Source organism: Amphiprion ocellaris, chromosome 22, assembly GCF_022539595.1.
Source record: "Amphiprion ocellaris isolate individual 3 ecotype Okinawa chromosome 22, ASM2253959v1, whole genome shotgun sequence".
In the NCBI taxonomy this organism is placed as follows: Eukaryota; Metazoa; Chordata; class Actinopteri; family Pomacentridae; genus Amphiprion; species Amphiprion ocellaris.
Genome location: NC_072787.1, coordinates 19,681,860 through 19,694,060, shown reverse-complemented (window position 1 = coordinate 19,694,060; position 12,201 = coordinate 19,681,860).

Sequence of the window (12,201 nt, the reverse complement as noted above, 5' to 3'; positions counted from 1 at the left end):
TACTCCTTTTAGGTTGTGTTTTAATCAATCCTTAAATGTATATATGAATCTGTTTATAAAAATGCTGCAAAAGTGAGTTTTATTTGTATTTCTGTGAGTTTGAGTGCATTCATGCATCTTTATTTAACTTGAAGGCTGTTCATATTTAGATAAATTCGCGATACTCTGTTCGATGCTGGTGTGGACACTTTGCAGTGAAGATACAGGACAGAGGCAGCATACAGAGTGAAAAAGACAGATAGCCTTGAAGCTTTTTTTTGTTAAAGCAAGTTAAAATTTAATGAGGCAGCACTTGATCTTTCAGGTCCTTGTCAGGCAAATATTATATCATATGAGGCGTATGTCCTGAGTGGGATCTTGACCTTGATTGCCTGGACTGCTGCTCTTTTGTCCTTGGAATTTTTGGCTTTGAAGATTCTTCTTTATATAATCTCTACATTTTGCTATTAAATTTTGTGTCATTTTCCTTGCAGAACTTACTGATAACAAAAAAAACCCTTCACACTCATTCACAACAATTCTGTCTCCAGGCTGCACGGTACAAAAAATTTAGAAGCATCCTGAAGGAACTTACAATTCCGTTGCATTTGGAGCTGATATGTTTGTGGATGACAGGATAGGAGTTGTTCAGTGCCAAGAAGAGGGAAAAAATAATTTTAATGCTACAGACACCAAGAGGCACAGCGCCAGAAATGAAATGTGTTGCACTTCTGATCACAGTAGGTTCCTGTCTGAGCTGCTTTATGTTCCTTTTCCCTCCTTGCACCTGCGTTTCTGCACATTAAAAAATATTCTTTTCGCTTTTCCGGGCTGACCCAGTTGGAAAGTCGACTCTTGCACCGTTTCTGTGTGGATTTGTTTGGATTTTAACAAGATCCCAGTTTATTTTTTGCTTCACGCTGGTTGTTACCGAGTCAGTTGTTTTTCTATTTCTGTCTTTTCTACACACAGCTGGGTGGCAAATTAAAGGTAAAACATGAGAGCAGCTTTAGTGCTCTTTGTCGTAGATTTGCCAAATCTGTGAAACTGTAGAGGAGGAATAAAGGCCATTTTTAATAATGATATTCCTCATTTGATGCTCTGAAGATGGTGGAGCATTGGTGTTCATCTTGTTTTTTCTTCTTTTCCTTCTTTTCTTTTTAAAGATCCCCATCGGTGAAAAATAAAGATGATTTTTTTCACCTTAACATCTTCATATTTGATTTTTTATATGCAAGAAGACACATCATGTGTAAAATAGGCGGTTTTAAGCCATTTCTACCATAAAGCTGCAGTGTACCATTGACATTCTCAAAAACACGGATTCAGACTTCCAGAGTTTTATGTGTAACAAACCCATGGAACCAATCCCGTTTACTTTCAGGGTGGGATTTTGTGCATCATTTTTTGTCAGATCTGCACATTCTAGAGGAGGCAACAGTGTGGAGTTACATCTAATCCCTTTTTAAAGCAAGGAGGGATTATTTTCATCTCTGAATATGTAACTCTGATACATGAGGATGAGTTGTTCGGGGTTAAATCAATGACTGAAGAGGAACCAGAAAGAAAAGATTCTCAGTGGTTTTACTGTCTCTGGATGTTTCAGTACTGACTGATTGACTAACTGCAGTTTCTAGGTGTTTATTTGCTCCTGTCACATTTTTACACTGCAGTATAAAGTCCTGCACCTCTGTGGAAACAACACAACCATGCAGAAGTAAAGAGAACTCAGAAGTATACTTTGTGCAGTATGGTATGGAACAAAAACAACAGAAGCATTGAATTACTTTGATTGTTTATTGAAAAAAAGATAGAAAAACCCAGGGACTCTGCATGCTTTAGATATTTTACTACATTTTACATACTTGTCTCCTATCTGCTCTGTGTTAACACTGCCTGCAGTTCATCCCAATTCAGCCAAAAAACATCAGAATTTTTGTTACAATTCTGTTGGTCACAGCCGACTTCACCTTTGTGCTTAAGATCACCATTTTTTTTGTTGTTTTTCAGAGTCTGTTCAGTGCACACGGTTTATTTTTTAACATTTTTCCAATGAGACATGTGGAATAATGTGATTTTAATGAAATATCGCATTTTTAAGCTTAGATTTGGTTCATTTCCCCGATGGAACGACACCCCACAGATGAGTACTTCAAAGACAATTGGAAAGTTTTTACATTTTCTGACTTATGTACACATGACTTTCAAACCCTTTGGCAGGTTTTAAGGTTGCACAGATTAAAAACAGTTGGAACAATTACAAAACAGGCACACTAACAGTCGTCACTTTCTTCCTCTGAAGTCATTTGAGGTCTTTCATGAACAGTGTTGGTAGAAAACAGGACATTGCAGAAAGAATTCTTCTTCAGTGGCAAAAATAAGTGGCAGAACTTTGTGTTCTCGGGGCCCCCTGGCAGTGAAAAACACAGGAAGTGAATTATGTTGCTGGTCACACCTCACAGATAACATCCTCTTCTCATGACCACTCAGAGGTTTCAGGACTTCATGTGGTGTACTGTGTTACAACTCGTCGCTTTATGGCAAAAGTATTCACATTTCTGAGCTTCTGGAGGACAAATGTGCCTCCTCTGCCTGCTCACCTTTAGTCTGAGCGCTGCCTTACAGTTTGGCATTCGGACTATTATGTGTCACAGTGAACCAGCACAACTGTCAGTTATTTCCGAGGAAAGGGTTTCTTCTTATATTCCAGTAAAAACCCCCCGCAGCAGCCTGAGAACTGTGCTCTGTCCTTAAACCACAAGGCCCTAACACATTGCTCATCTGTCTCTTGGGTGAGACAAGTTCACTTTTCTGAGAAAGACAACGGCTATCCTCTGAGACCACCCCGCCACCCTGCCAACCAACCAACCTCCCCCTCACACAAACACACTGACACAGATGCAGAAGCCCCCCCAAGAATCCCACTTCCTCCTGCACGTTGCTTTAATCGGCGGAGTCTTAGTTAATCAGTCGTGTCAAAACATCAACGGCTCATTGAGGATCACGTTTCATGCCAGTGAAAGTGAACCAAGGGTGCTGTAATCTCGGTCCGTTGAGCAGATACTAGATATTTGCTTGGGCAAAGCTCCGGCGAGGCTTTATCAGGAACTAAGTGTCAGTGGAGGTATTGCTACACTTCAGCGAGGGGCCACCGGCCAAGTTCCTCTAAAACACTGTCAAAGAAAGTGAACGTTTCACACCAAGAAACCTGTTATTTATATTTTAGTGAACAACAAAACACCATAATCACATTTTGAAGTGATCCGATCTTGTCATTTGTGCACAGATTAAGTTAAAATTAATGATTGACTGATGACCTGAAGCTCCATCAGCAACTGTTGGAGCTTTCAGTCATGCCACACAGTCTTCCTCAGCTAATGGAGTTTGCTCGGCACTTCTTGAACTGAAATTTCTCCAAAATACTTTCAGGATTTTATTTTATTTTGTCTGTGTTGGCTTAAAGAGGATGAAAGTTCAGACTTGAGTTTGGAGATATCAGTTAATGAAACAATCCTCAAAGTTGATTTAACCTGATCGTGTTGTTTTTAGTCAGCGTCCGTGATGCTTAACGGGTCTGATTTTAACATTTACTGGATGAAATTAAGCTGAAATATTCATGATCCTCAGAAGAAGAACCCTAATGACTTTGGTAACTCTGTCTTTTAGCAATCAGGTGAAAAAAAATATACATAAATCTGCAAATTGAATTACACTGTCATCAGCTGTACTTTGTCTTCAGTGATAAATATCATATGTTAGCATGTTATATGGAGTGACTCTTTGGTGTTTACTATTTCTCAGGTAGTTGAACTATGTATTTTTATCACCAGTTCAGCTCACATCAGCCCAGATGTCTCATAGCAGCAGTGTAACTATTTACAAGGTCTGATTTGAGAGAGTGTGAACCACGCTAACCTAAACGGCATGTGGCCATGTTATTTATCACACCTGTGCTGCTCCTGCTGCGTGCTACAACGGTGTCGCTGTTTATATTTCACACACATGTCCACCCTTCACACTTTTGTCAGATGATGCAGTAGAAAGTGTGAGATGCGGCTTCAGCGCTTGTCATTTCCTTGCTGGTGACAGAAAGGATGCCACGCGTGTTGATCTCCGGCTGCAGGTCAACGCACCGCAAAGTGCAAACGGCAGCTTGTCAAGATGCTGCGGCTCCAAATCAAAGCAGCTCTATCTAGAATCATACTTCTGGACAAACGTAGAGTGGCACATCTTATGACACCACCTTTGCTGTAGGTTTAAATCTGAAATGCTCACACAAGCCTTTTTTAATCGCCTCTTGTGCTCTTTACCAGCGAACAACTAGTTTCTGCAGTCGTAAAAATCCAGATTTAAGTAAATATATTGGTCTTTGCTCCTAATATGACATGAAGTGCTCAAATCTTTTAGTATTTCCACAATGTAGAGATGTTCTGCTATCATAAAAATCCTAGAAAATAGCATTAAAATACATTTAAAGTACCAAAAACACTCCGGGACTACACCTGCTAAAGGTAGAATTTGATTTAATGACTTATAATGACCAATATAGTCTTATATTAATGTCTGTTTTGTAATTTATTTAACTATGTTTTGTATTATTAATCTAAATCTGCAAGTAAAATAAATATAAAATAATAATAAAATATAAATTTTGACTCCAAAATGTCAATAAAAACTTGAGTAAATATTACCACCACTGATTTATTGAGGTTTATAGTTTATATTTGATGGTAATTAATATAAATAACTAATTTATAAATCCCTTTTAGAGCATTAATCGCATTTTTTTTGGATGCCAGATTGTTTAAAAAAAAAAGAGCATGTGTTTATATATTCTTGTTCTTTTTAGTCACCGAAACACTTTAATTCATCAAGAAGGCAATTAAACCCTCTGGAAACATCTGGATCAGCATCCATTAAATGGCAGCTTCTTAATAATTTAGGGAGTGGAATGGATACAACAATTTATCGGAGATGAACAGCAGCCAAATGGATTTTTAACAATCTGGCAACCCAAAAGGTTATTGAAGGTAATAAAATAACAATGAATATAACCACAAGTATTGCTTATAAGAAGGTGGAATCAATCTATACTTTCAGAAAGATGTTTCCCAGTTTAGTACAAAAAGCATTAATGCATTTTTTTAGTGTATTTTTAGATGCAGGTGCTAAACTTTCAAAGGTATTTTCCATTTTTGACAGGCCAATCACAATATCTGCTCTCATTCAAAACTAAGAATAACCTCAAAGCTTGGTCTGATTAATGCCTGGCATGGATTTTGAGATTTTTTTATTTTTTATTTTGTCTGTGTATACAAAACTGTCATGCCCACATTCACTTCCACTTGCAGTTTTAATGCACCCTGCCTATTGCAATTTCCTCTTACGGAGGTCCTGAAGGGAGTCGACCGTTTTCTGTCTTTCTGCCGGACCATAAATCATGGCCCTGAGTCCTGATGACTGTGCAACTGTGGTCGCCGTCTCCAGCGTGGAGGTTTGTCTCCATCCATCCTGTCACTGAGTAATATCCGACAGAAGGACGCGGCAGGACGGCTGTGTGTGGTCTCACCCAGTTGTTGTGTTTCGCCCTGTTCAGGTGAAATTGTGAAATAGTTCTGTTTTTTATTCTTAGTAACGGGAAGTCCTGGGCATGACAGTGTGGAAATCCTGGAGGACCCTTGTAACAATTTTTGAGACTGCAGCCAGTTAGCTTAGGTTAGCATAAAAAAGGGAAACGAGTATGCAGCTGTTACACACATTCATGGCGTCTTAGGAGAAGATAGAGTGAATAAACCTTTTAGCTTGAGAACAGAACATCATAAACACAAGACGCAGGAGGTTACGAAGCAGCAGTCCGACATTTTGAGGAATAAGTGTTTTGGTGGATAAAGTGAGATTCAGAAATTGATGCTGCTGTCATGAAGCTGGAAGCAGGAGACAGTTAGCTTACCATTAAAAAAGGAAAACGAGTTGGGCTGTTACACACATTCATGGCATCTTATGAGAAAATATATCGAATAAACCTTTTAGCTTGAGCACAGAACGTCATAAACAAAAGTTGCAGGTGGTAGCAAAGCAGCAGTTTGGAAACTGCTAGCCTTGATCTGCCCGGAGGTAATAAAAATCTGCCAAATCTAAAACTTGTTGATTGAAATCTTATATCTTATTATTTAGTTTGTAGATTTAAGGGGGGTTATTTGGGGGGTACATTTTTTTTGTTTGACTTATAATTGACTATAAAACAACTAGTTGTGTTTTCACTTGTTATTTTTGAACTTGATCCATTTCTATCTCCATAAAACTACACTCCTATAAAACTAAATTGCATTTGCGGTTATGTTTTCACAGAATTTTATATTTCATTGATTAGTTTTGTTTCTGATGTATCACGAATCGTGTCAAAGCAACATGTCTTTGCCATTTATTTTACTGCTTTACTCTCCTCCTTATCAGTCAATCATTCATTTATTAGATGGGCTGGTAACCCTGGTAACCCAGGATATGGAGGAGAAGCTTCAAACATGTTTTTAAAAGGTTATATTTTAACCCAAACAATGGTATTTTAGTGAACCTATCCAAGCAGTTTTGGTACCTAAGGCTAACCAAGCATTTAACATGTAGCTGTTGTTGAAAGTGGGATATTTTACTAAATCTAACTATGTAGTTTTGTGAATAAAACTGACCAAATGAGTGAAAGCGAAAAACTGATATGCTGCTTTATAAGTAGGTTTTAAGGAATTATATGTGCAGATATCGGTAGCTTTTTACAGAAATCTGCTGTCTGTGTCTGTCCAAGTGAAGCCGACTAGACTTTTCAAACTATAGCAACAGGACGTAACTTTTCCTCAACCCCTTTCTTCTTAGTAAATCGGTTAAATGGCTTCCACCAGATGCCAACACTGACAAACCTGTGACTACTGTTCTCTCTCACACACACAGAGCCATGTAAAATGTACAATTTTCAAATAGTATAATGTAGATCTTCTGCTTGATAGACACCCCAAAACACAATATCATCTTATTATTGAGGCATAATGCATGATCAGAATAACACATGAATGGATCTGGGGCTATTTATGGCTAGTAGTTTCCTTTTGTGTCCAGTCTTTATGCCAACCTGTGCCAACTGTGTCCTTACTACAGCTTCATGAGAGTGCTGTCAGTATTTTCACTTCCCCTTAGCCAAGAAAACAAATAAGTTTATTCCCCAAAGTGTCTGCATTTAAGCTAAAAAGGTTTTTTTAAATGTAATTTGTCATGAAATGCAATGAATGTGTCATTTTGTTTTCTCACTCTCACATGATTTCTGAGATGTTTTGATGTGTTGAGCCGCTTCATCACAACAAAACAGTCTTGACAGTTCATTATAATCACAGATGTATTGCTTATGTCGGGATCATAAGATAAACAGTTTTCCTCTCTTGTGATGTGCGTCATCAGGAATATTGCGACCAGAAGAAAAAGGAAACTTCGTTACCTTACTCTCTCTGCAGCTGACTGGCCTCTGTGGCGTTATTTATGCAGCACAGATAAGCTGCCAATCAATTCAACAAACACATTTGCATCAGATGATGAAATTTGCAGCATCAGATAGTTTCACAGTGCTTGAAAAAAAAAAAATCGATCAATATCACTATCTCGGGCCTGTAGCCAGAGAGTAAAGAAAACAAGATTTATTGATTTTAAAATATATCTGATTATGTCAGATTATGTTGCTGATAATCGCTTTAATCTGTGCTTTTGGCTGTGCAGTGTTGCCCCCAAAGGCTGATATGTGAGTGTATTTATATTGAATTAGACACCAGGCAGGGAGGGGTGTGTCAGCCGGTGCAGTGCGCTGCTGACTTTAGCCGAGAAGCTCCAGCTGCTACTGAGCGTTCACATTACTGTAATCAAGCCCTGCTGGCACCGGCCACGCTGCTCCTCTCCACCTCCTCCATGCTGCAGACTTATCTTACATTACTAGAAAGGGAACGGCAAAACACGTCCAGCTTATAAAAAGACTCATGGGTGAGCTGGGTTTTGCACGTAGGGTTCGATATCAGTTATTTCTTTGCTTGAAGAGCTGAAACAACTCCTCAAGTAATCAATTAAGCAGCTATTTTGGTAATTAACACCTCATTCTAGCCATTTTAAAGCAGTAAAAGTGTAAAAATGAACAAAGTGGCTGCTTCTCTTTAAAGACACGACCCTCAGGCGATTTCTTTTGACACCGTCTTTTTACACTCCGTTCACGATAGATCAATAATGACATTAATCATCAGTTGCAGCCCCTCTTGCTGTAGTTTAGCACTGCTTTTTTTTTTTTTTTGCAGTGCAGCAGCACTCTCATCCCTGACATATAACTCTGCAGGGCGTGTCACAGGAGAAATGAACGGACACAAGCAGCTACAGATGCCATCTTCCCATCCTGCAATATTCTAATATGTGTGGCAAACAACAAGAAGAAGAAGAAGTAGAGGAACAAACCTTCTTTTCTTCTAAAAATGTGATTCCACATCATAGCACTACATAGTTCACATCTACAGCAGGTCACACCTAAAGTGAGAAGAAATCATTTATTTTTTCTTAGGTGTTATTTTCCTTCTGACTGATATGGTAACGGTGGCAGAAAAACTTCACAATGTCAAGATCATGTGGACTTATTTACACACACTGCATGACACACACACACACACATATGCACACTTGATGTGGTGCTGGGCCTGCAGGTGGTGCAGTAGCATCAGCTTTGGCTCGTAGCGCTGTCTGTCGGCCTCTCCCTGACTGGGAGAAGAGCTGCTGACTGGAACACATTTCCTCCTGCTCTGCTTTGCGCTGCAGGGGGAAAACACTGATTCAGCTCTTATGGGAGAACCCTGTCTCCGGGGTTATCGAGGTTGGGATAACACCACTGCTGCCGAAGACATCCTCATCCTCATTGCTCTCTGTCACACACAAATGGGGGTTTTTTAATGTAAAGGTATTGATTTGCTGTTAAACGTGGCCGCACACAATCAGAGTTTGCTCTTTGACTTCCACTAATGTCTCGGCTCTAGTAATGTGTCAAAACCATAAACTGCTGTTCTCTCTATGAGCCTGTGATATTGAGGAGGGAGATCGGTGTCAGTGTGTGAAGCGGCCTCGGGGAGATGATAACTGCTGAGCCCAGTTGCTGGGCGGACGACCTTCTCTGGTCCATACAGCCTGGCAACACCCTTACACCTCCACATGCCCCTGCACACCACATCACCCTGCTTTTTTTCCCCTCATTTTTTTGTACCTCCTCCTTCTCCTTCCTCTTGTACACCCTCCCAACCTCCACCTCATCCTCGCCTGCTACTCCGCATGAATAATGCAGGGGGCCTCCTCGATCGTCGCTACCAACATGCCACGGCATGTTTTATTCACACCAAAGTCAGACAGATCTCCCCTCGTCGCTGCCCGGATCTGTGAGCCGCCCGCCGGTCCTCAAAGACATCTGCATCGCTTCCATGCGTCTCCTCGCCAAGGTCTCCTTGACCTGAGCATCCCGGCAGGAGAGCGACCCCAGTTTTTAATGGAAGTACGGAGCTGGAAGTAAATATTTGCATTTAATTCCCGGCACCCCGTCACACCCAGCTGAAAATAAATGCTCCTCATTCAGACGCTCCTTTTCCGTTCCATTTAACCGCTTTGTTTTTGCTGTTTGTACCTTTTCAAGGTGGCTTCATTGAGCGTCTTCTTCTGCTGTCGCTGGTAGCTCTTTAATGTTTTCTTAATCAGTGGTTCATACATCATTCATTAATTTGTTGTAGTTCTGTGTTAAGCCCTTAGTAAGAGCTGGTTTTTAGGTCTCCAGGTTGTGAAACATCCCATTGACCCAATGACCTTTAACCTCTGGAGCAAAAAAACACTTAAAGCTTTTATTAATGAATTATCAACATTAGAAAGACAAGAGAGTGTTTTTTTTTAATCAACTTGGCCGCCTCTTGTTATTGATCTATAAAGCCTTAATAAATGATTCATTAACAATTAGTAAAGACAGTGGCTACCACTGATTAATTTTAAGTGATAAATAATGGTAATTAGTTTGTTTCTCCAATCATAAAACAACATTTAAGCACATAAAGTAGAAACTAGAGGAGTGTTTTTTGATATCCAGATTATTTATTTAGCTGTTTTTTCACTTAGCAAACATCTCAGGTGAGGCAGGAATGGGTGAAGGTCCAAATCAGTCATTTTTAGAGATCAGATCAAATCAGATTTTAACCAATCAGCTTCTGCTTCACTCAAACTAGAAGATACATCACATTATAAGAGCTAAATATGGTCTATTTGGTGGTGTTAATCTCTTAACTAATGTTTACCTGGAATATGATCCTGAAGGTGAGCCGTTGCAAACCCACCTGTTTTGTGAATCATTTGAACATGCATGCAGCCATGAGTAACCACCTGTGTTCCTGTTTTCAAAACAACACGCTTCCCTTACTCCAACAGACACTGTTGCCATATCAGAGTTTTTCACCCTTATCTGGCAGCTCGATCACCTCCTCTCATTATCTTATGGCGAGACTCTGGTCAGGCCTTACCGCCTCTCCATGGCCACGTCAGCGGGGATAACAGCGCTTTGATGAGCCATTTGTTACCCTACGGGACTCATGCCTTCGCACCTCTGTGAAGTGCTTGATTTATTATTCATTTGTGTTCCCGCCAGGGCTGAGCAGTCATTAGCAGGAAGGTACTGGGGTTCAATTCCAAGGCTTTCTGTGCAGGTTTGATCTCATTTCATCCTGAAGTCCAAAGACATTTATCTCAGACGAACTAGAGCGTGTTTCCAGCAAATACACTTATACCAACCTCCTCTGTGGCAGGTTAAACAACAAGCAGTCGGAGGGTGGTGCAGCCGACACCCAAGTCTCTGTCTGCTTTTGTTTTCACCAACATTAATCTCTTGCATCACCCCGTCTCTTCTTAGTATGCTTCCTCCAAAGATGATCCTTCACCTCTGAGTGTTGCAACGTCCAGCGTCCAGATGGTCGGCCATGGCAGCCTCTTTATCCTTGGAAGCATCGTTAAACGCAAAGATTGGCTGTTACCAAGCAAAGAAATGCTGTTAAATTATCTCTCTTAGCAAATAACACACGCACTAATCCCAAAAATGTGACTTTATCACTCTGTTTTAATTTTCTGTGCTGTTCCGCTTATTATCTGTTAATGGAACAATTTGCCTCATTTAAACCCGTTTTGCATGTGACCCACATGGAGATAATACTTTGTTTTGTTTTGCAACAAATGCTTCCATCACACTATACGCGTACGATGCATGAGTTGCTTCTGATAACAAAACGATTCAAACATGATTTAGCTGTTCCCTTCAGGTAAATGGGTCAAAGGTAAAAGCACACGTTCATGTTCTGGCCTGTTTTAACTCATCTTTAGTTTAGATTTCATGAGTACAGAAGTGTGTTGTGGCCATAACAGAAACTGAGAAAAACGGATCACTCATCAGTATAGAAAGAAAAGGTTCTTGTCATACGTGGTAATGTATGTCATAATAACATGAAATGAATTGTTGAAACATGAAATGTGTCTTGTTCAAACCAACTTTTCATGGTTTAACATGATACTGATGAGTGTTGCTTTTTCTGCTGTGACAGTAATACACTTCTGTAAATATTAAAGATGATTAACTGCTAGAGATTAACGCTTTTCTCACTTCTCACCCAGGAATATTCTTGAATAAAATGCTCTCTTGTGCACCTTTACTGTTGGTGTATCTATTTAAGGCTTATTTTTATGGTCTTTTTGCTGCAGTGAAGTCCAATTGGTTTGAAAGCCACAAAGAAAACAACATTTTAAAGTATTACCAGGCAAAATACTGACTTTCTCTTTAATATGTTGTTTGTAGCAAAGATTGATAAGTGTTTAAAAAATAAGTTGGCAAATTTTATGCTAAGACTGTTTGTGAGCTAATGAGCTGTTAGCTTACTGGTACCTTGATTTATGTGCTGATATTTTCAGATTTAAGGAAAATACAGCAAATACCAAAAATATACATTAAGATACAAAAGGTGGTTTAATTTTAGTCCAATAGATGTGTTGAATGTGTCTGACATAATTTTAATGCTCACAAAAATGCTGCAAAATTATAGAATGTTTGCTTATAATCAACAAGCTAACAGCACATTTAGTCTGATAAATTAGCCTAAACATGCTGTTAGCTTGTTAGTAGCTTGTTGTATGTGATGATATTTTGTTGGT